The sequence below is a fragment of the Schistocerca serialis genome, chromosome 6, assembly GCF_023864345.2.
Source record: "Schistocerca serialis cubense isolate TAMUIC-IGC-003099 chromosome 6, iqSchSeri2.2, whole genome shotgun sequence".
NCBI classification, from domain to species: Eukaryota; Metazoa; Arthropoda; class Insecta; order Orthoptera; family Acrididae; genus Schistocerca; species Schistocerca serialis.
In genome coordinates this window covers 684,304,124-684,324,875 of record NC_064643.1, presented here as the reverse complement: position 1 = coordinate 684,324,875, position 20,752 = coordinate 684,304,124, and the positions used below count along the sequence as shown (strand labels likewise).

General features: G+C 42.9%; 1 protein-coding gene across 1 annotated transcript in view; it reads right to left on the bottom strand.

The window, feature by feature from the left end:
* LOC126485115 (synaptic vesicle glycoprotein 2B-like) overlaps positions 1-20,752 on the bottom strand; it is a 299,914-nt gene that overhangs the window by 196,159 nt on the left and 83,003 nt on the right. The window lies entirely within an intron of this gene.

Here is a 20,752-nt window from a genome sequence, read left to right as displayed (position 1 = left end):
CTCATTTCATGTGCATACTGTTTAAAAGTATTATCTGTTGGTGTTTTTTTTCCTTTGTGTTACACACCAGCACAGAAAGAACTTTTAAGTGTTCAACTCTACATGACTATGTTAATGTATAATTTTAGGCTAGGGTTCATAATTTCCTTATGCATTATCATGTCCATGCCCCTTTATTTTGACATCCAAAAACATGGCAGAGGGTTGTCCAATTTGCTTCACTCTGATGCAGTGTTGCCTCTCTATGGTATTTTATCTCTTTGGTCACTACAGTGTGATGAGGCTTAAGTCTGTCCGTCTTCTTCTTTCCACCATTCATTCTGACACTGTTAAGTAAGTTCCTTTTCTTCTTCACTCACATATGCCACCGCTTCAGTGTAGTCATGTTTATGTAAGTTGGGGTTTGCTTAGAACTTTCTACTTGATTCTCAGTCTCTATAACTTCACATTCAGCTACATTTTTTCCTGCTTTTGTAATATTAGTCAAAAATTTTTAAAATTTCCCCATCCATCTTGTTTCTGCTTTTCCATTAATAACATTATCTTCAGTTTCAGCCATAATGAATAATTTTGTAATAGTTTAATCTAAATAATTTGCCCAAACACATAAAGTACAGTTCTAACACAGTTCTCTTCAACTCATCACCCACTATTCTGCTTCCAAAAGTACGACTGTCTCCATCAGTTGTTCTACTGCAGCACTTCTTGGCAAAAAATACTACAGTTTTCTATCTAGCAACCTTTTTTCTCATTGTTCTGAACTGTTGCTGTTGCATTTTGTTGCACAGTCTTTGATGTTGAATGCCGCCCCATGTTGTTACTTTTATTTCTTCTGTCATTTCATTTTTGCAAATATATCCCATTTATTTGATTCACTATGCAAAAATTCTTTTCATTCCAGCTGCATGGTCTGCTACGCTACCCATTTGCTCGACAATGCATGTCATCCCTCCTACTGTTGGCACAGATCTCCATCTCTTTCTAAATCAAAATTTTCATTTTTAGAGTAAATCAGTAAGTTGAAATATTTTATATATTTTCATTCAGTAATGTCCTATATAATAATGTCCTCTGGAAGAAAGTGCACATAGCTCGAAAATGTGCTGTGAGAATTGTGTGTAGTGTTCCCCAACAGTCATCTTGTAGATGTCTGTTTAATGAGTGAGACATTTTGAATTGATTACTGCTTCACAGAGTATTTATTCTCTCATGGATTTTGTTGTAAATAATCTACTGCAATTCAAAAGGAACAATTATGTACATAATTACAATATCTCAAGAAAAGATGGTGCTCATTACACCACATTAAGGTTGCATTTAGCACAAAAAAGGGTGGGGGAAAAAAGAAAATATGCATTCAATGATATAAAATATCTGGCAGACAGCCAAGTAAAATTTGAAAACAAATGGAAAAAGTTTCTCCTTGACAACTCCTATTCCAAGGATGAATTTCAATTACTGCATAGCTAAGTGTGTTAAAAGAATGTACATATTTCTATGAAACTTTGGTTACTGGTCCAGCATGTACTTAATATCCTTGTGAGCATTGTTTTTGTTCAAGATTCTGGAAACATGCTCCAGATGTCACTGTAGAAGCCAAACACAACATAAATATCTTAACTATAAATGCAAGTGAGGACTTTCAAAAAGACTTCAAAGCTATACGAATTGTTACAAAAGGCTGAGGAGGAAAACCAAAGAGATCAAATGTCATAAATGCACAATTTATAATATCACTACTGAACACTACAACTTCACTCAGGCTTGTACTCAACCTTTTACCATGACTCGTCTGCAAAAGGGATTTGGTTGTGCTCAGTTCCATTCGTGCCCCATATCAAGTAAATAGCCAGCCTAAGTACAGCAGTGAATGAATTCAAGTATTTGTCTAAATCACAATCATTCACAAATGATTTACACCAACAACAGTTTAGAATGAAAACGTTTTTTATTTTTCTAAATCACATCCACAAAGCAAACTGATGGCCACATGATACTATGTCGGCAGCTCTTAGCCGCACCGACCTTACCGCACCCATGGACCACGATCAAAAGACCTCGACCTTTGTCCCCTATCCTCTGTCCTGTGTCCAGTCATGTGACACTACATTAGTCAAATATATTATTTCTAAATATGGCCACCATGCATTTACAATGTTACAATATTAAAATACACAAAACAAAATACTTTTAAAAACAAAGATGATATGGCTTACCAAATTAAAGCACTAGCAGGTCGACAGACACATAAACAAACACAAACATACACACAAAATTCTAGCTTTCGCAACAAACGGTTGCTTCATCAGGAAAGACGGAAGGAGAGGGAAAGATGAAAGGATATGGGTTTTAAGGGAGAGGGTAAGGAGTCATTCCAATCCCGGGAGTGGAAAGACTTACCTTAGGGGGAAAAAAGGACAGGTATACACTCGCATACACACACATATCCATCCGCACATACACAGACACAAGCAGACATTTGTGAAGGCAAAGAGTTTGGGCAGAGATGTCAGTCGAGGCAGAAGTTCATAGGCAAACATGTTGTTGAATGACAGGTGAGGTATGAGCGGCAGCAACTTGAAATTAGTGGAGGTTGAGGCCTGGTGGGTAACGAGAAGAGAGGATATACTGAAGGGCAAGTTCCCATCTCCAGAGTTCTGACAGGTTGGTGTTAGTGGGAAGTATCCAGATAACCCGGACGGTGTAACACTGTGCCAAGATGTGCTGGCCATGCACCAAGGCATGTTTAGCCACAGGGTGATCCTCATTACCAACAACACTGTCTGCCTGTGTCCATTCATGCGAATGGATAGTTTGTTGCTGGTCATTCCCACATAGAAAGCTTCACAGTGTAGGCAGGTCAGTTGGTAAATCACATGGGTGCTTTCACACGTGGCTCTGCCTTTGATCGTGTACACCTTCCGGGTTACAGGACTGGAGTAGGTGGTGGTGGGAGGGTGCATGGGACAGGTTTTACACCGGGGGCGGTTACAAGGGTAGGAGCCAGAGGGTAGGGAAGGTGGTTTGGGGATTTCATAGGGATGAACTAAGAGGTTACGAAGGTTAGGTGGATGGCGGAAAGACACTCTTGGTGGAGTGGGGAGGATTTCATGAAGGATGGATCTCATTTCAGGGCAGGATTTGAGGAGGTCGTATCCCTGCTGGAGAGCCACATTCAGAATCTGATCCAGTCCCGGAAAGTACCTGTCATGAGTGGGGCACTCTTGGGGTTCTTCTGTGGGAGGTTCTGGGTTTGAGGGGATGAGGAAGTGGCTCTGGTTATTTGCTTCTGTACCAGGGTGGGAGGGTAGTTGCGGGATGCGAAAGCTGTTTTCAGGTTGTTGGTATAATGGTTCAGGGCTTCCGGACTGGAGCAGATTCATTTGCCACGAAGACCTAGGCTGTAGGGAAGGGACCGTTTGATGTGGAATGGGTGGCAGCTGTCATAATGGAGGTACTGTTGTTTGTTGGTGGGTTTGATGTGGACGGACGTGTGAAGCTGGCCATTGGACAGGTGGAGGTCAACGTCAAGGAAAGTGGCATGGGATTTGGAGTAGGACCAGGTGAATCTGATGGAACCAACCTCCGCTAATTTCAAGTTGCCGCCGCTCATACCTCACCTGTCATTCAACAACATCTTTGCCTATGTACTTCAGCCTCGACTGACATCTCTGCCCAAACTCTTTGCCTTTACAAATGTCTGCTTGTGTCTGTGTATGTGCGGATGGACATGTGTGTGTATGCGAGTGTATACCTGTCCTTTTTCCCCCTAAGGTAAGTCTTTCCGCTCCCGGGATTGGAATGACTCCTTACCCTCTCCCTTAAAACCCACATCCTTTCGTCTTTCCCTCTCCTTCCGTCTTTCCTGATGAAGCAACCGTTTGTTGCAAAAGCTACAATTTTGTGTGTATGTTTGTGTTTGTTTATATGTCTATCGACCTGCCAGTGCTTTCATTTGGTAAGTCACATCATCTTTGTTTTTAGATATATTTTTCCCACGTGGGATGTTTCCCTCTATTATAAACAAAATACTTTATATTATTTTGTAGGCAAACAACAGATTATTTACATATTTAAGGGCACTCCACTTTTTGGCAGTTTCACCCTTCTTCCTTTGTTTAATCACATCTTTGCCTAAAAGGTGTGTCCTACGAAATACTCATTTTGCTCTACATAGATCGAAACTGAACAGTACCTTCACAATAAAAGACAATAACTTATTATGCAGAGGTTCTCAAACATCCTTACAACTTAATTTTTATATAAAACATGTTCTTTAATATCCAAAATATTACCCCTGGTACTATGCTTTAAATTTGAGTTTTGAACTATTTTGAAGAGCTCTTATGTTTATGGAGTACTCCTATTTCAGTGATCAGATACCCAGCAAATCCAGTGATTAGTGAGAGAAGCACACCTCACACTATTAACATATGTACCAAGTTATGCACTGAGACATAGGCAATTATGTAGCTTAGTAATTCAATGTGAAACAGTTATATGCTGCCTCCTCCCTTTAGCAAGAAGGTGACTCCATAAATATAATAGAGGGAAACATTCCACATGGGAAAAATATATCTAAAAACAAAGATGATGTAACTTACCAAACGAAAGCGTTGGTATGTTGATAGAGACACTTACAAACACAAACACACACACAAAATTCAAGCTTTCGCAACCCAAGGTTGCTTTATCAGGAAAGAGGGAAGGAGAGAGAAAGACGAAAGGATGTGTGTTTTAAGTGAGAGGGTAAGGAGTCATTCCAATCCCAGGAGCGGAAAGACTTACCTTAGGGGGAAAAAGGGACAGGTATACACACACACACACACACACACACACACACACATATCCATCCGCACATATACAGACACAAGCAGACATATGTAAAGGCAAAGAGTTTGGGCAATAATTTTTTTTTCGCAATATCAATGTTTAAATAACATCTTTTGGCCTACAAATGTAGTTCCTTGTTATTTTTTTCAGTTTGATGGTTTCTTCTGTGGAACACTAATGCCTACATGACATCCAATTCAGAAAACTGGCCACACTACAACAATGGAAAAAGTGGCTAATGTATTCACTACAACATTTCCAAATGACACACAAAATACAATAGGTAAAACTGACTTCTAAACACTCTTATATACAAAGCTATCATCCACTGTGCTATCCCTTTGTGACAATCTTGAATTAATTAAGTTATTATTATTTAAAATTTTTTCCATTCTGTTTGGTCTAACACAAAAGTCCATTTGAAAATGGTCTGCTGCAGCCCCATGCACCAGCAGGGCACGGAGGTGCCTAGAGTATGTACTTGGAAATCAGGAAAACAGACATGGGATCCTTTTGTGGTGGCACTGCATGCAGTACACGCTGAGGTATGAAAACTGGTCACTATGTGAGAATTCAGGAAAATGTATGTGGTTCCAATATACAACTTTCGTTTTCACTTCAAAATATTTGATGTGATACCTTATAAAATGTACAGTTAAAACGAGAATGTGGTAAGATTCCATCAATGACAACAGTCTGGTAAAAACTTAATTGCACCCCCCCCCCCCCACCCCCACCCCCCCCAGCTGCCTCACCCCTTTCCTACGTGGCCCAAGGTGTCATCATACTAGGTCAGCACTGGCTCTTAAGCAAATTAGTTTGATCATCACTTCTACAGATAATTGATTCTAAATGACAGAATGCATTTTCATGATAAAGAATCTGTCCTGCAGTTCTGACTGCATGTTCCTGGAACATAGTTTAAGAAAGCCTGTGATTCTCTTGCCATATATTTTATACTGTGTGAAGAAATACACATTCAGAAGTTGTGCATATTTTGTATTTTAGATGGAATGAGTTTTAAAACTAGATCTTTAGAGCCTTTTTATTTATTTATTTATTTGTTTAGCCCCCATATTACCACATTCATGATATTGGACTTGTCAAAGTACAGAACAGTATAAAATATTACATATTTACATCATGTACAAAATCCTATCATTGGTATCAACTCGTCTTTATAACAAGAATATTCTGCTTAATTATATTATAAAATTTGTAGACGTACATACAGATAGAATAAAAGCTGGTGAAACACCTTGGCTGATTTTACTAAAACTATTAAATACCAGTACTTAGTTAACTAGGCTTAGTAACATATGCCACAAAAGTTAGGTGCATAATTAGATACATACATGGATAAAAGAAGTTTGGTTTTATCTAGGAATGGTTTGATAATTATGAATTTTTGTTTAGAGAGTTATGAAGCAGACCTATGGATTTGAGCAAAATTCCAGGTATCCATTAATGCTGTAGAAGCTGTTGTTTATTAGTAGATTGTTTAGTTCTTTTTTGAATGTATTAATTTTTTTTATTTTTTTTATTTTTTTTTTGTGCTATCTGGCAAAGCACTGTAAAGAGCACATCCCTATGATAGTCATTCCTGTTCCTCGTTTGATAATTTTGGATCTCACTATTCAGAGATGAAACTTGATGGTTTTTAATGAAGTAGGTACTTTCAAATATAAATATAGATGGTAAGGTCACGATTTTTAATTCGTTAAAGATACTTCTACATGGTGCTCTGTAAGCAACATCACTTATTAATCCTACAGATTTCTTTTGGAGCTTAAAATACTGCTTGGCAAAAGAGGTATTTCCCCAGAACACTATACCATACTTCGGTAGACTATGCATCTATGCGTAGTAAGCACTTAACACTGTTTCGATATTGCAGCAATCTTTAAGCATTCTTAATATGTAACAGTATTTGCTTAATTTTTTTGTTAAGCATTTCTACATGTTTTTCCCACCTTAGATGCTCATCCACCCATAATCCTAAAAAAAAAAATTATGTGACTCTTTTGCTGAATTTGGCTATTCAATAATGTGAATTTTACATTGGTCCTATTTTTGTTCCTTATGTGGTTGAAGTTAATCCATACAGTTTTCTTGTCATTGACAACTAGACAGTTACCTTTAAACCATTTTTCTGCCACTTCTGCTGCTTTGTTGATTTCTTCCCTTTTATAATGAAACTGGTGTCATCAGCAAATAATATAGTATCAGCTGTTGGAAACTGTTGTGGTAGGTCATTAATAAAAATTAAGAATAACAATGGTCCCAATACTGAGCCCTGGAGCACCTCTTTCGTATTCAGAATGGTACACATTTCCATCCTGTAAAATTTGTACTCTTTGTTTCCTATTAGTTAAATATGACTTGAACCACTCATAGGAAACACCACGGACACCATAATTATACATTTTCAACAGCTGTAGAGTATGATTTATGAGGTAAAACACTTTGGAAAGGTCCAAAAACAACCCTTGTCCTCAATAGCTGTGTAAACAAGTTTTAGGAAATTGAAGAGAGCTGTTTGTGTAGATTTGCCTTTTCTGAAACCATTCTGTGCATTTAGAAGAATTTTATTTTTGTTTAGGAAGTTTAGCAATTTGTCATATATTATTCTTTAAATTATTTTCAAAAATACAGATAATAATGATAGTGGTCTGAAATTTTTAAAGTCAAACTTGCCACCACGTTTATAAACTGGTATTACTGTTAACTACTTAAGTTTACTTGTAAACACACTAGTTTCAAAGGAGTCATTGATTATGTCCACAAGTTGAGAGACAACATTATCAGTACTATATTTAATAATTTTGTCAGGGATACCATCAAATCTGCAGGTCATTTACTATTTAGTTTGCTGATAGCCATTTGTACTTGTTTGGGTGTTACAGGATACAGGTACATTGTTCTTTCATTTATTGGAGTTATTGCCTTTGTGTTTTTACGATTATTTTTAGTGGTGATCTGGTTTTGGACTTCATTAATATAATGAAACTTCCTGACAGATTAAATTGTGTACCAGACCCAGACTCGATCTTGGGACCTTTGCCTTTCACAGGCAAGTGCTCTACCATCTGAACTACCCAAACAAGTCTCACAACCCACCCTCGCAGCTTCAGTTCTGCCAGCACCTCATCTCCTACCTTCCAGATAGTTGAGTTCTTGCCCGTGAAAGATAAAGGTTCTGAGTTTGAATCTTGGTCCGGCACACAGTTTTAATGTCTGGAAGTTTCATATATCATTCTGGAAACATCCCCCAGGCTGTGGCTAAGCCATGTCTCCGCAATGTCCTTTCTTCCAGGAATGCTAGTTCTGCAGGTTCGCAGAAGAGCTTTTGTGTAGTTTGGGAGGTAGGAGACAAGGTACTGGCAGAATTGAAGCTGTGAGGGTGGATCATGACTCATGCTTGGTTAGCTAGGATGGTAGAGCACTTGTCCGCTACAGGCAGAGATCCCGAGTTAGAGTCTCGGTTCAGCACACAGTTTTACTCTGTCAGGAAGTTTCATATCAGCGCACACTCCACTGCAGAGTGAAAATCTCATTCTAGACTAATATAATGGTCATAAAACATATTAGCTCCTCCATGATACTGACAAGAGGGAGATTGAGTTAATAATTAAATCACTAAAGACCAAGAACTCTCATGGATATGACGGGGTATCTAGCAGAATACTGAAGTATTGTTCCACGTATATTAGCTCAGTACTTAGCCATATCTGTAACTTTTCCTTTAGCAGTGGTCGGTTTCCTGACCGATTAAAGTACTCGGTAGTGAAGCCACTTTATAAAAAGGGAGACAAGGATAATGTTGACAATTATAGACCTATTTCTATGCCATCGGTGTTTGCTAAAGTTATCGAGAGGCTTGTATATACAAGGTTACTGCAGCATTTAAATTCACATAATTTGCTGTCAAATGTACAGTTTGGTTTTAGAAATGGCTTAACAACTGAAAATGCTATATTCTCTTTTCTCTGTGAGGTTTTGGACGGATTAAATAAAAGGTTGAGAACGTTAGGTGTTTTCTTTGATTTAACGAAGGCTTTTGACTGTGTTGACCACAAAATATTACTGCAGAAGTTGGAACATTATGGAGTAAGGGGAGTAGCTTACAATTGGTTCGCCTCCTACTTTAAGAACAGAAAGCAGAAGGTAATCCTCCGCAATATTGAGAGTGGTAATGATGTTCAGTCCCAATGGGGCACTGTTAAATGGGGCGTTCCCCAAGGGTCGGTGCTGGGGCCACTGCTGTTCCTTATTTATGTAAATGATATGCCTTCTAGTATTACAGGTGATTCAAAAATATTTCTGTTTGCTGATGACACCACCTTGGTAGTGAAGGATCTTGTGTGTAATATTGAAACATTATCAAATAATGTAGTTCATGAAGTAAGTTCGTGGCTTGTGGAAAATAATTTGATGCTAAATCACAGTAAGACTCAGTTTTTACAGTTTCTAACCCACAATTCAACAAGAACTGACATTTTAATCAGACAGAATGGGCATGTTATAAGCGAGACGGAACAGTTCAAGTTCCTAGGCGTACGGATAGATAGTAAGCTGTTGTGGAAAGCCCATGTTCAGGATCTTGTTCAGAAACTAAATGCCGCTTTATTTACCATTAGAACAGTATCTGAAATAAGTGACATTTCAACACGAAAAGTAGTATACTTCGCATATTTTCATACGCTTATGTCATATGGTATTATTTTTTGGGGTAATTCTTCTGATTCAAAAAGGGTATTTTTGGCTCAAAAACGGGCTGTTCGAGCTATGTATGGTGTAAGTTCGAAAACCTCTTGTCGACCCCTATTCAATAGTCTGGGAATTTTGACATTGCCCTCACAGTATGTATTTTCTTTAATGTCGTTTGTTGTTAGCAATATTAGCTTATTCCCAAGAGTTAGCAGCTTTCACTCAGTTAATACTAGGCAGAAATCAAATCTGCATGTGGAATGCACTTCCTTGACTCTTGTGCAGAAAGGAGTGCAGTATTCTGCTGCATCCATTTTCAATAAGCTACCACAAGAACTCAAAAATCTTAGCAGTAGCCCAAACACTTTTAAGTCTAAACTGAAGAGTTTCCTCATGGCTCACTCCTTCTATTCTGTCGAGGAGCTCCTGGAAGAGATAAAAAATTAAGCAAATTCCAGTGTTACATTCTTGATTTTCTTTATTTAAACTAACGACTTGTTTCATTTTATGTGTTTCTACAATCGTGTTATAATTTCATGTATTGACTCGTTCCATGACCATGGAGACTTCTCCTAAATGTGGTCCCACGGAACAATAAATAAATAAATAAATAAATAAATAAGTGGATCATCAACAATTTCATTTCTGTGTTTTATGGTGATTTTTATTAATTGCATTTTCATGTTTGCCTGTATGATTATTAGTAACTTTCCACATAGGTTTCACTTTTTTGTTACCCTTTCTGATATATGAATTATTGTGCTTCTTTTTTACAGCAACTATAGCTTCCTTGTGCTTTTTCCTATAACATTTTACGTATGGTTTCAAGGTAGTATTTTGCTTTGCACACTTATATAGCATTGTATTCTATTGTATGTTAACCGGGGACTTACAAACGATGGAGAGGCTCCATCCCCACCACAGCCGCAGTGGTCCACAACCCCACGCCGACTCTGCAGTCCACTTCACCCAACTGGGGACCTAGAAATGACGGAGAGGCTCCGTCCCCACCGCAGCTGCAGTGGTCCACAACCCCACGATGATTACTACAGTCCACTTCACCCCTCCGCCGCCCCACACCAAACCCAGGGTTACTGTGCGGTTCGACCCCCATTGGACCCACCTAGCTACGAACGGCGCCGGCTGCATGTCACGGCACGGCAGTCGAATAAGAGATACTGAGTTGTTATCATGTAACGAGCTATTGTTCCTAAGTGAGAGTGTTTGAATATCCACACAATTATTGGTGATTAAAGGTTATAACATTTTTTGGCGACGAGGTCGGATATTTTCACTGCATTGTGGATTTGTGTGTTTGTGACAGGGCAGACATGGAACAGCTTATGCAAGCGCTCATCGAACAACAAACACAGCTGACGGCTGCTACTCAGGCGTTGTCGACGTCGCTTATTCATCATCTGTCTTCCTCTTCTCCGCCTCCATTCCCTCCTTACGACAAGGCCGCTGAAGACTGGGAGGATTATGAGAAGCGTTTGCGGCAACACTCCTTGGCTTTCGGCGTTGTCGACGCTCCTATGTGTAAGTCGTTATTTCTGTCTTGGATTTCCCCACGGATCTATCAGCTGCTATCTCAGTTAGCCCCTCTGTGGGAACCTGTCTCTCTGTCCTTCCAAGAAATGTGTGACTTATTGTCTAACTATTACCGAAAAAACACCCACGTCGTTGCCACCCGCGTGGCGTTCTACCGGTGTTGTAAACAGCCCCATCAATCTTACCGGGCTTGGGCGGCGGAACTACATGGTCTGAGTAGGAAATGTCAGTTTGTCACAGACACTCATCATGAGTCTTATGCTGATTCAATGGTTAGGGATGCTATTCTATGGCTTGCTCCTGATAAAAAAGTTCGGCAACGTGCCCTACAACTGCCAAACCCGTCGTTGTCGGAAGTTCTAAGCATCGCTCAATCCTTTGAAGTGTCTCACACTGCTGGCACGCAAATAGACACGTGGTGTGATGTAGGCGCTGTACAGTCAACTTTCAACATGGACAATTTGCCTGTTTCACAGGAGAACGAAGATGTGGCGGCAGTTCACTCATGTAAACAACGTCGCGTTGGGCCGCAACGCTCGCAGCGAAAACGGCAACCACAGAAGCAGGTTCATTCTGCACTTCCTTCTTGTCCACGTTGTTTTGTACAGCATGACAGGGCCGCGTGTCCAAAACATTGGGCCATGTGTAATTCATGTAGGAAAAAAAGGCCACATTGCTTCTGTGTGTCAGTCCCCTAAAGTTCCTGTCGACGAGGATGAGGCATCGGATATGGATGTTAACTGTGTGCTTTCTCCTACAAATAAGTTGTTTGTTACTGTTTGTGTTCTGGATAAAGACATTCGCATGCAAGTGGACACTGGATCTGCAGTAACTCTCATTAATTCTCACACGTATTTGGAGTTGGGCTCCCCTCCCTTGTATCCAGTTACGCGAAATCTGAGAACTTACAATAAACATAAAATTCCTATCATTGGCCAGTTTGATGCTTCCACTGCCTACAAGTCTGTTGTTAGGCCCCTCATGTTTTATGTGGTGGATCATGCGGGCACTGAAAACCTGTTTGGTTATGATGCTTACCAGTTGTTCGGGTTCTCCATTGATGATGATGTGCACCTCATATCTGAGGATATTCCGTATCAACAGCTGGATGGATTTTGTTCTGAATTTTCGTCCGTGTTCTCTGCTGGTCTGGGTCGTGCCAAGGATTTTGAAGCCCACATTACTCTTAAACCTACAGCATGCCCTAAGTTTTTCTGGGCACGCCCTCTTCCGGTGGCGTTGCATGCACCTGTCAAGGATGAGATAGACAGGTTAACAGCTTCAGGGACTCTCCTTCCTGTTACCTCCAGCAAATGGGCATTGCCAATTGTGGTGGTTTCTAAACCAAACGGGAGTCTGCGATTGTGTGGTGATTTTAAAGCCACTGTCAACGCTCAGAGCCTCATTGACACTTATCCTCTTCCCCGTCCTGAGGAGTTATTTACCAAGCTCGCTGGGGGCCAATTCTTTTCCAAACTTGACTTATCGGAGGCGTACCATCAGTTGCCATTGGATGCTTCTTCCAAGGAATTTCTCGTCGTCAACACTCCTTGTGGGTTGTATCAGTACCAGCGGTTACCATTTGGTGTCGCTAGCACGCCGGCCTTTTTTCAGTGGTTTTTGGAACAGCTCACGGCTTCCGTTCTCAGCTGCATAAACTATCTGAATGACATTGTTGTCACGGGGGCCTCCACTGAGGAGCACCTTCGCAATTTGCGTTCACTGTTTTGGGTTTTGCATTCGGCTGGATTGAGGTGCAATCTGGACAAGTCACAGTTCTTCCAACCCTCCATTGTGTATCTTGGTTTCCACTTGTCCCGTAAGGGTATACGTCCTCTACATCAGCACATTGCAGCCATTAATGCTCTACCCCGGCCGTCTATGGTCAAAGAACTTCAGGCGTTTCTAGGCAAAATTGCTTATTATCACAAATTCATTCCATCCGCAGCGGCGGTAGCTCATCCTCTGCATCAGCTGTTACGCAAAAACGTCCCTTTCTGTTGGTCCGACGAGTGTGAGCAGGCTTTTGTCTGCCTGAAGGCTCATTTGGAGTCGGCACCTTGTCTTGCCACATTCCGTCCGGGTCAGCACTTGGTTCTGGCGACTGACGCGTCACAGTATGGCCTAGGGGCTGTTCTCGCCCATCGATATGAGGATGGGTCAGCCCGGCCCAAGCCCGGTAAGATTGATGGGGCTGTTTACAACACCGGTAGAACGCCACGCGGGTGGCAACGACGTGGTTGTTTTTTCGGTAATAGTTAGACAATAAGTCACACATTTCTTGGAAGGACAGAGAGGCAGGTTCCCACAGAGGGGCTAACTTCTGCGCAATAGCGTTACTCTCAAATTGAAAAGGAGTCACTCGCTATCATTCTAACTTCTGCGCAATGGCGTTACTCTCAAATTGAAAAGGAGTCACTCGCTATCATTTATGCTCTAAAAAAGTTCAGCGTTTTTTTTGTATGGTTCTAAGTTTCATTTCATCACCGACCACAAGCCGCTGGTCTCTCTGTTCAGCCCATCAGCATCACTTCCGGATAAGGCAGCTCACCACCTGCAATGTTGGGCCTTATACTTGTCTTGTTTTCACTATGAGATTCACTATCATCCCACTGCCCAGCACGCCAACGCTGACGCATTGTCGCGATTGCCGATGGGCCCCGACCCGGTTTTCGATCATGATGAACTCCTCTGTTTCCACATTGATGAGGAAGAACGTCGAGCGGTCGAGGGTTTTCCACTTAAACGTTTGCAGGTCGCGTCGGCTACTGCGCAGGACCCAGTCCTGCATCAGGTGATCGGTTTTGTTCAACGGGGTTGGCCGGACAGGACCAATGGCCGGGCATCGGATCCCCTTTGCAACTACCATGCCTTGCGCCTTCGTCTGTCTGTTCGTGATGGTGTTGTTCTTCTGGCCACAGATGGCGCATCTCCACGGGTTGTGGTGCCAGCCTCTCTTCGCAAAGATGTTCTCAAACTGTTGCATGAAGGCCATAGGGGTATTTCTCGGACTAAGTCCCTGGCCCGCAGGCACGTTTATTGGCCCGGTATTGATTCGGACATCGCCCACATGGTTGCTGCGTGTGGTCAGTGTGCTCAACAACTGGCTGCACCTCGTACAATGCCCTCTCCGTGGCCTGATCCGGCGCAGCCATGGGAACGGGTGCACGCTGACTTTGCCGGCCCCTTCCTCGGTACTTATTGGCTACTGTTGATTGACGCCTTCTCGAAGTTTCTGTTTGTTGTTTGATGTTCGGCGCCCACCACTGCAGCGATGACGCTGGCTTCGTCCAAAATCTTTGCGCTAGAAGGTCTTCCATCCACGATCGTCATGGACAATGGCCCTCAGTTCTCTTCGCAGGCCTTCCGTGATTTTTGTACTGGACAAGGGATTCATCATGTTACAGCACCGCCCTTCCATCCGCAATCGAATGGGGAGGTCGAGCGCCTTGTCCACACTTCCAAAAGCCAGATGAAAAAATTCCTTAGTGATTTTTCCACAGATGATGCTCTGCTGTAATTTCTGAGTTCTTATCGCTTCATGCCTCTGGGTGATCGCAGCCCTGCTGGACTCTTGCATGGCCGCCAACCGCGCACTCTACTGCACCTGCTTCACCCTGCCAGGCCTTGTGCTGTGTCCCCTAGTGCGGGAAAATACTCGGTGGGTGCCGACGTGTCGGCACGAGGGTATGGATCTTGCCCTAAATGGATTCCAGGGGTGGTCAAGGCTCTTCGCGGCCGCCGGCTTTGTGAAATACGTACGGACGACAGCATGGTTGTTCGCCATTATGACCAGATGCGCCCATGAGTGGTGGCCACACCGGTGCCACCGCCCCTTCCTTTGCCTCCACCAGCCCGAGAAGCCAGTCCTGTCGCTGCTGCCGATCTACCATACGTGTTGATGCAGCCGACGTCGCTACCGCTTCAGAATACGCCGGAACCGGCCCCAGTCGCGACGCCGCCTTCTCCGGGACCCATCTTGCTGGAGCACACCCCCAGGTCCACGACACCTATGGATGCTGCTCTGGAGTTTTCACCCATCATCTCATCCAGGAGGCACGTTCCACGCACGAGCTTCCGTCCTGGACATTTTTGACCATACTCTCGTGTCTCTCCACGGGATCTTCTCGGGGCCTCACAAGAGGCCATGGATGTCTCCGCACTGTCCATGTCTCCAAGGAAGTGGGTGTTTTTTTTTTTTTCAAGGGGGGAAAAGTGTTGTGACAGTGCCACAACATTTAACAGTGCCGCCACGACAGTACGCGCAAACGGCGATAGAGGCGCTCCGCAACTCCGCTGAGCGCGGGAGCACCACCTAGCTACGAACGGCGTCGGCCGCATGTCATGGCACGGCAGTCGAATAAGAGATACTGAGTTGTTATCATGTAACGAGCTATTGTTCCTAAGTGAGAGTGTTTGAATATCCACGCAATTATTGGTGATTAAAGGTTATAACAGTTTGGATCCTAACTTTTGCTTGGTGCTTCATCGTGATCTGTTCTTTTTAACTTCTGTCCACTCTGGTACAGCTTCCACCTCAGTCTTTTTACATGGTGATATTGTCTTCTGTGCTGCTTCCCTGCCATTTGTTCATTCCACTGAAGGCATATTTACTGTTAACTTTTTGGTTTCTTCTTCTGCTATATTCTTATACTGTGGTGATATTGTCTTCTGTACTTGTTCATCCTTATGTCCAGATCAGGAGTCACAAAGTACTAGTGACTTTGTCAGCAAATGTGTATTCAAAACTAATTGGAAAAGGTCTCCAGGTCTTCTTTAGTTATTTTCCCACTCACACCTGTGTCTATGAAGATCATAGGCATCATTTTTCTCTTTCCCTTGACAAACAAGGTCCAAATTTCATTTTGGTCTTGGAATCACATGTAGAGTTTGCCTGCCAATTGTCCATCCACTGATATAGCAACATAAATTGTGTAGCTGTGTGTGTACTGTTAATTAATAGCAACATCAAGATGGTGTTTTCTCCCCTTTCATGGATAACGTTCTTTAAGAAGAAAGCTCATAGTTGACCTGACTCTGAACACATTCCCACACAGAACCCATCTGGATATTTTCTGTTGTGATATGCACATTGACTTCAGCAACAAATGCTTGAGCTCTGTCTCTTTCTTGTCATCTTTATCTTTTATGCATGATGGTATCCCAAACACCTTTATTAAATTAGTAGTAAATCCCAGTAATTCTGTAAAATTTGTACACCTGAGATTTTTGGCTATATCCAATGTCCATTTTGTAAATGCCAATAATGAATGGAAGAATTGCTTTCTCAAGTATCATCAAACTTTGCCATTACGTGTTGTTTGTGACATTGAATTCTAGCATTTGATTTATTTTGAAAATTGCACTGTCTTCTCCTTTCTTTGACACATAGTCCAGTAAGCTTTTGATACTGCTTTTAGCCTTTAGTTTAGGGTACCTTTTCAGGAGCTTGTCATATGCTTTGAAACCACTGATGTGCCAATCATAGTATATGTTCTCTGGTGTGTTGTCATCACATACCATCATGACACTTTTGACTTTAAACTTCTTGTCAGGAGAAGCTTGGAATCCACTGTCACTGCTTCCATCATCTCTTCTCAAACTTGTTGTATCACTACTGCTTGCATGGGAGTGTTCCTCATTATCATAACTAGCATCATAATTGTGTATTAGTTTTAAAATAGTATTCACTTCTAATGGGATGATAATATTTTTGCATTATAATAGATACTACAAAACATGTGAATGATTCATCTTATGCATCAGTACCATCTTAACAAAGAATAGTTTATCGTAACTTCATCACAGCATATCACAATGCATTAGCAGGGTTGGTTACCAGTTGCTGACCCATCTTATGCTTCACTGTACATGAAACTTCACAAACTGTGACTTCACCTACACATTGCACCATCTCTGCAGGTCTCAAATGGCGTAGCGGCACGCGAAGGTTGAATTTAGCAGCCTCTAATGAACAACTGCAGACATTAGCAGGAAAATGAATATCACTGGTGCAGTACACATTCTTTAAATGAGTCCTGATAGGACTCTGGTGTAAATGTGTTTGTTCTATCCTAAATACTTTCCTTTTAAAACTGAAGTAATATACAATTAACACTCTGAAAACAGAGTACACATTCCAGAATGAGATTTTCACTCTGCAGCGGAGTGTGCGCTGATATGAAACTTCCTGGCAGATTAAAACTGTGTGCCCAACCGAGACTCGAACTCGGGACCTTTGCCTTTCGCGGGCAAGTGCTCTACCAACTGAGCTACTGAAGCACGACTCACGCCCGGTACTCACAGCTTTACTTCTGCCAGTATCTCGTCTCCTACCTTCCAAACTTTACAGAAGCTCTGCTGCGAAACTTGCAGAACTAGCACTCCTGAAAGAAAGGATATAGCGGAGACATGGCCTAGCCACAGCCTGGGGGATGTTTCCAGAATGAGATTTTCACTCTGCAGCGGAGTGTGCACTGATATGAAACTTCCTGGCAGATTAAAACTGTGTGCCCAACCGAGACTCGAACTCGGGACCTTTGCCTTTCGCGGACAAGTGCTCTACCAACTGAGCTACCGAAGCACGACTCACACCCAGTACTCACAGCTTTACTTCTGCCACTATCTCGTCTCCTACCTTCAAAACTTTACAGAAGCTCTCCTGCGAAACTTGCAGAACTAGCACTCCTGAAAGAAAGGATATAGTGGAGACATGGCTTAGCCACAGCCTGGAGGATGTTTCCAGAATGAGATTTTCACTCTGCAGCGGAGTGTGCGCTGATATGAAACTTCCTGGCAGATTAAAACTGTGTGCCCAACCGAGACTCGAACTCGGGACCTTTGCCTTTCGCGGGCAAGTGCTCTACCAACTGAGCTACCGAAGCACGACTCACGCCCGGTACTCACAGCTTTACTTCTGCCAGTATCTCATCTCCTACCTTCCGAACTTTACAGAAGCTCTCCTGCGAAACTTGTAGAACTAGCACTCCTGAAAGAAAAGATATAGCGGAGACATGGCTTAGCCACAGCCTGGGGAATGTTTCCAGAATGAGATTTTCACTCTGCAGCGGAGTGTGCGCTGATATGAAACTTCCTGGCAGATTAAAACTGTGTGCCCGACCGAGACTTGAACTCGGAACCTTTACCTTTCACGGGCAAGTGCTCTACCAACTGAGCTACCGAAGCACGACTCACGCCCGGTACTCACAGCTTTACTTCTGCCAGTATCTCGTCTCCTACCTTCCAAACTTTACAGAAGCTCTCCTGCGAAACTTGCAGAACTAGCACTCCTGATAGAAAGGATATAGCGGAGACATGGCTTAGCCACAGCCTGGGGGATGTTTCCAGAATGAGATTTTCACTCTGCAGCGGAGTGTGCGCTGATATGAAACTTCCTGGCAGATTAAAACTGTGTGCCCAACCGGGACTCGAACTCGGGACCTTTGCCTTTCGCGGGCAAGTGCTCTACCAACTGAGCTACTGAAGCACGACTCACGCCCGGTACTCACAGCTTTACTTCTGCCAGTATCTCGTCTCCTACCTTCCAAACTTTACAGAAGCTCTGCTGCGAAACTTGCAGAAGTAGCACTCGTGATAGAAAGGATATAGCGGAGACATGGCTTAGCCACAGCCTGCAGGATGTTTCCAGAATGAGTTTTTCACTCTGCAGTGGAGTGTGCGCTGATATGAAACTTCCTGGCAGATTAAAACTGTGTGCCCAACCGAGACTCGAACTCGGGACCTTCGCCTTTCGCGGGCAAGTGCTCTACCAACTGAGCTACTGAAGCACGACTCACGCCCGGTACTCACAGCTTTACTTCTGCCAGTATCTCGTCTCCTACCTTCCAAACTTTACAGAAGCTCACCTGCGAAACTTGCAGAACTAGCACTCCTGAAAGAAAAGATATACCGGAGACATGGCTTAGCCACAGCCTGGGGAATGTTTCCAGAATGAGATTTTCACTCTGCAGTGGAGTGTGCACTGATATGAAACTTCCTGGCAGATTAAAACTGTGTGCCCAACCGAGACTCGAACTCGGGACCTTTGCCTTTCGCGGGCAAGTTCTCTACCAACTGAGCTACCGAAGCACGACTCACGCCCGGTACTCACAGCTTTACTTCTGCCAGTATCTCGTCTCCTACCTTCCAAACTTTACAGAAGCTCTCCTGCAAAACTTGCAGAACTAGCACTCCTGAAAGAAAGGATATAGGGGAGACATGGCTTAGCCACAGCCTGGGGGATGTTTCCAGAATGAGATTTTCACTCTGCAGCGGAGTGTGCGCTGATATGAAACTTCCTCGAACTCGGGACCTTTGCCTTTCGCGGGCAAGTGCTCTACCAACTGAGCTACCGAAGCACAACTCATGCCCGGTACTCACAGCTTTACTTCTGCCAGTATCTCGTCTCCTACCTTCCAAGCTTTACAGAAGCTCTCCTGCGAAACTTGCAGAAGTAGCACTCGTGATAGAAAGGATATAGCGGAGACATGGCTTAGCCACAGCCTGGGGGATGTTTCCAGAATGAGATTTTCACTCTGCAGTGGAGTGTGCGCTGATATGAAACTTCCTGGCAGAATTAAACTGTGTGCCCGACCGAGACTCGAACTCGGGACCTTTGCCTTTCGCGGGCAAGTGCTCTACCAACTGAGCTACCGAAGCATGACTCACGCCCGGTACTCACACTCGGAGTTCCAGTCTCGGTCGGGCACACAGTTTTAATCCGCCAGGAAGTTTCATATCAGCGCACACTCCGCTGCAGAGTGAAAATCTCAATCTGGAAACATCCCCCAGGCTGTGGCTAAGCCATGTCTCGGCTATATCCTTTCTTTCAGGAGTGCTAGTTCTGCAAGTTTCGCAGGAGAGCTTCTGTAAAGTTTGGAAGGTAGGAGACGAGATACTGGCAGAAGTAAAGCTGTGAGTACCGGGCGTTAGTCATGCTTCGGTAGCTCAGTTGGTAGAGCACTTTCTCGTGAAAGGCAAAGGTCCCGAGTTCGAGACTCTGTCGGGCACATTGTTTTAATCTGCCAGGAAGTTTCATATCAGCACACACTCTGCTGCAGAGTGAAAAATCTCATTCTGGAAACATCCCCCAGGCTGTGGCTAAGCCATGTCTCCGCTATATCCTTTCTTTCAGGAGTGCTAGTTCTGCAAGTTTCGCAGGAGAGCTTCTGTAAAGTTTGGAAGGTAGGAGACGAGATAGTGGCAGAAGTAAAGCTTTGAGTACCGGGCGTTAGTCGTGCTTCGGTAACTCAGTTGGTAGAGCACTTGCCCGCGAAAGGCAAAGGTCCCGAGTTCGAGTCTCGGTCGGGCACACAGTTTTAATCTGCCAGGAAGTTTCAGAGTACACATTAATGATGAAGTTATAGAATGAGTTGATGAGTTTTTGTAATTATGGAAGTTGAAGATAATGACCAGATGGAAAAAATGTAATAAAAATAGTAAAAATTTTATAAGAGTCCTTTAGGTAAAGAAAGTTTCCAAAATAAACATCCAATATATCTAAAAAAGCTTACAATAAGTGTGTATCAGCAATTTTTACTTTTGGCAGTAGATACAGAGTTATGGCACAAAAACTGAGGGTTTTTTATTGAGCAAAGGAAAACTAGATATTTGAAAGTCTTAGGAAAGGCAGATAAATGGATTAGGTAACACAATGGAG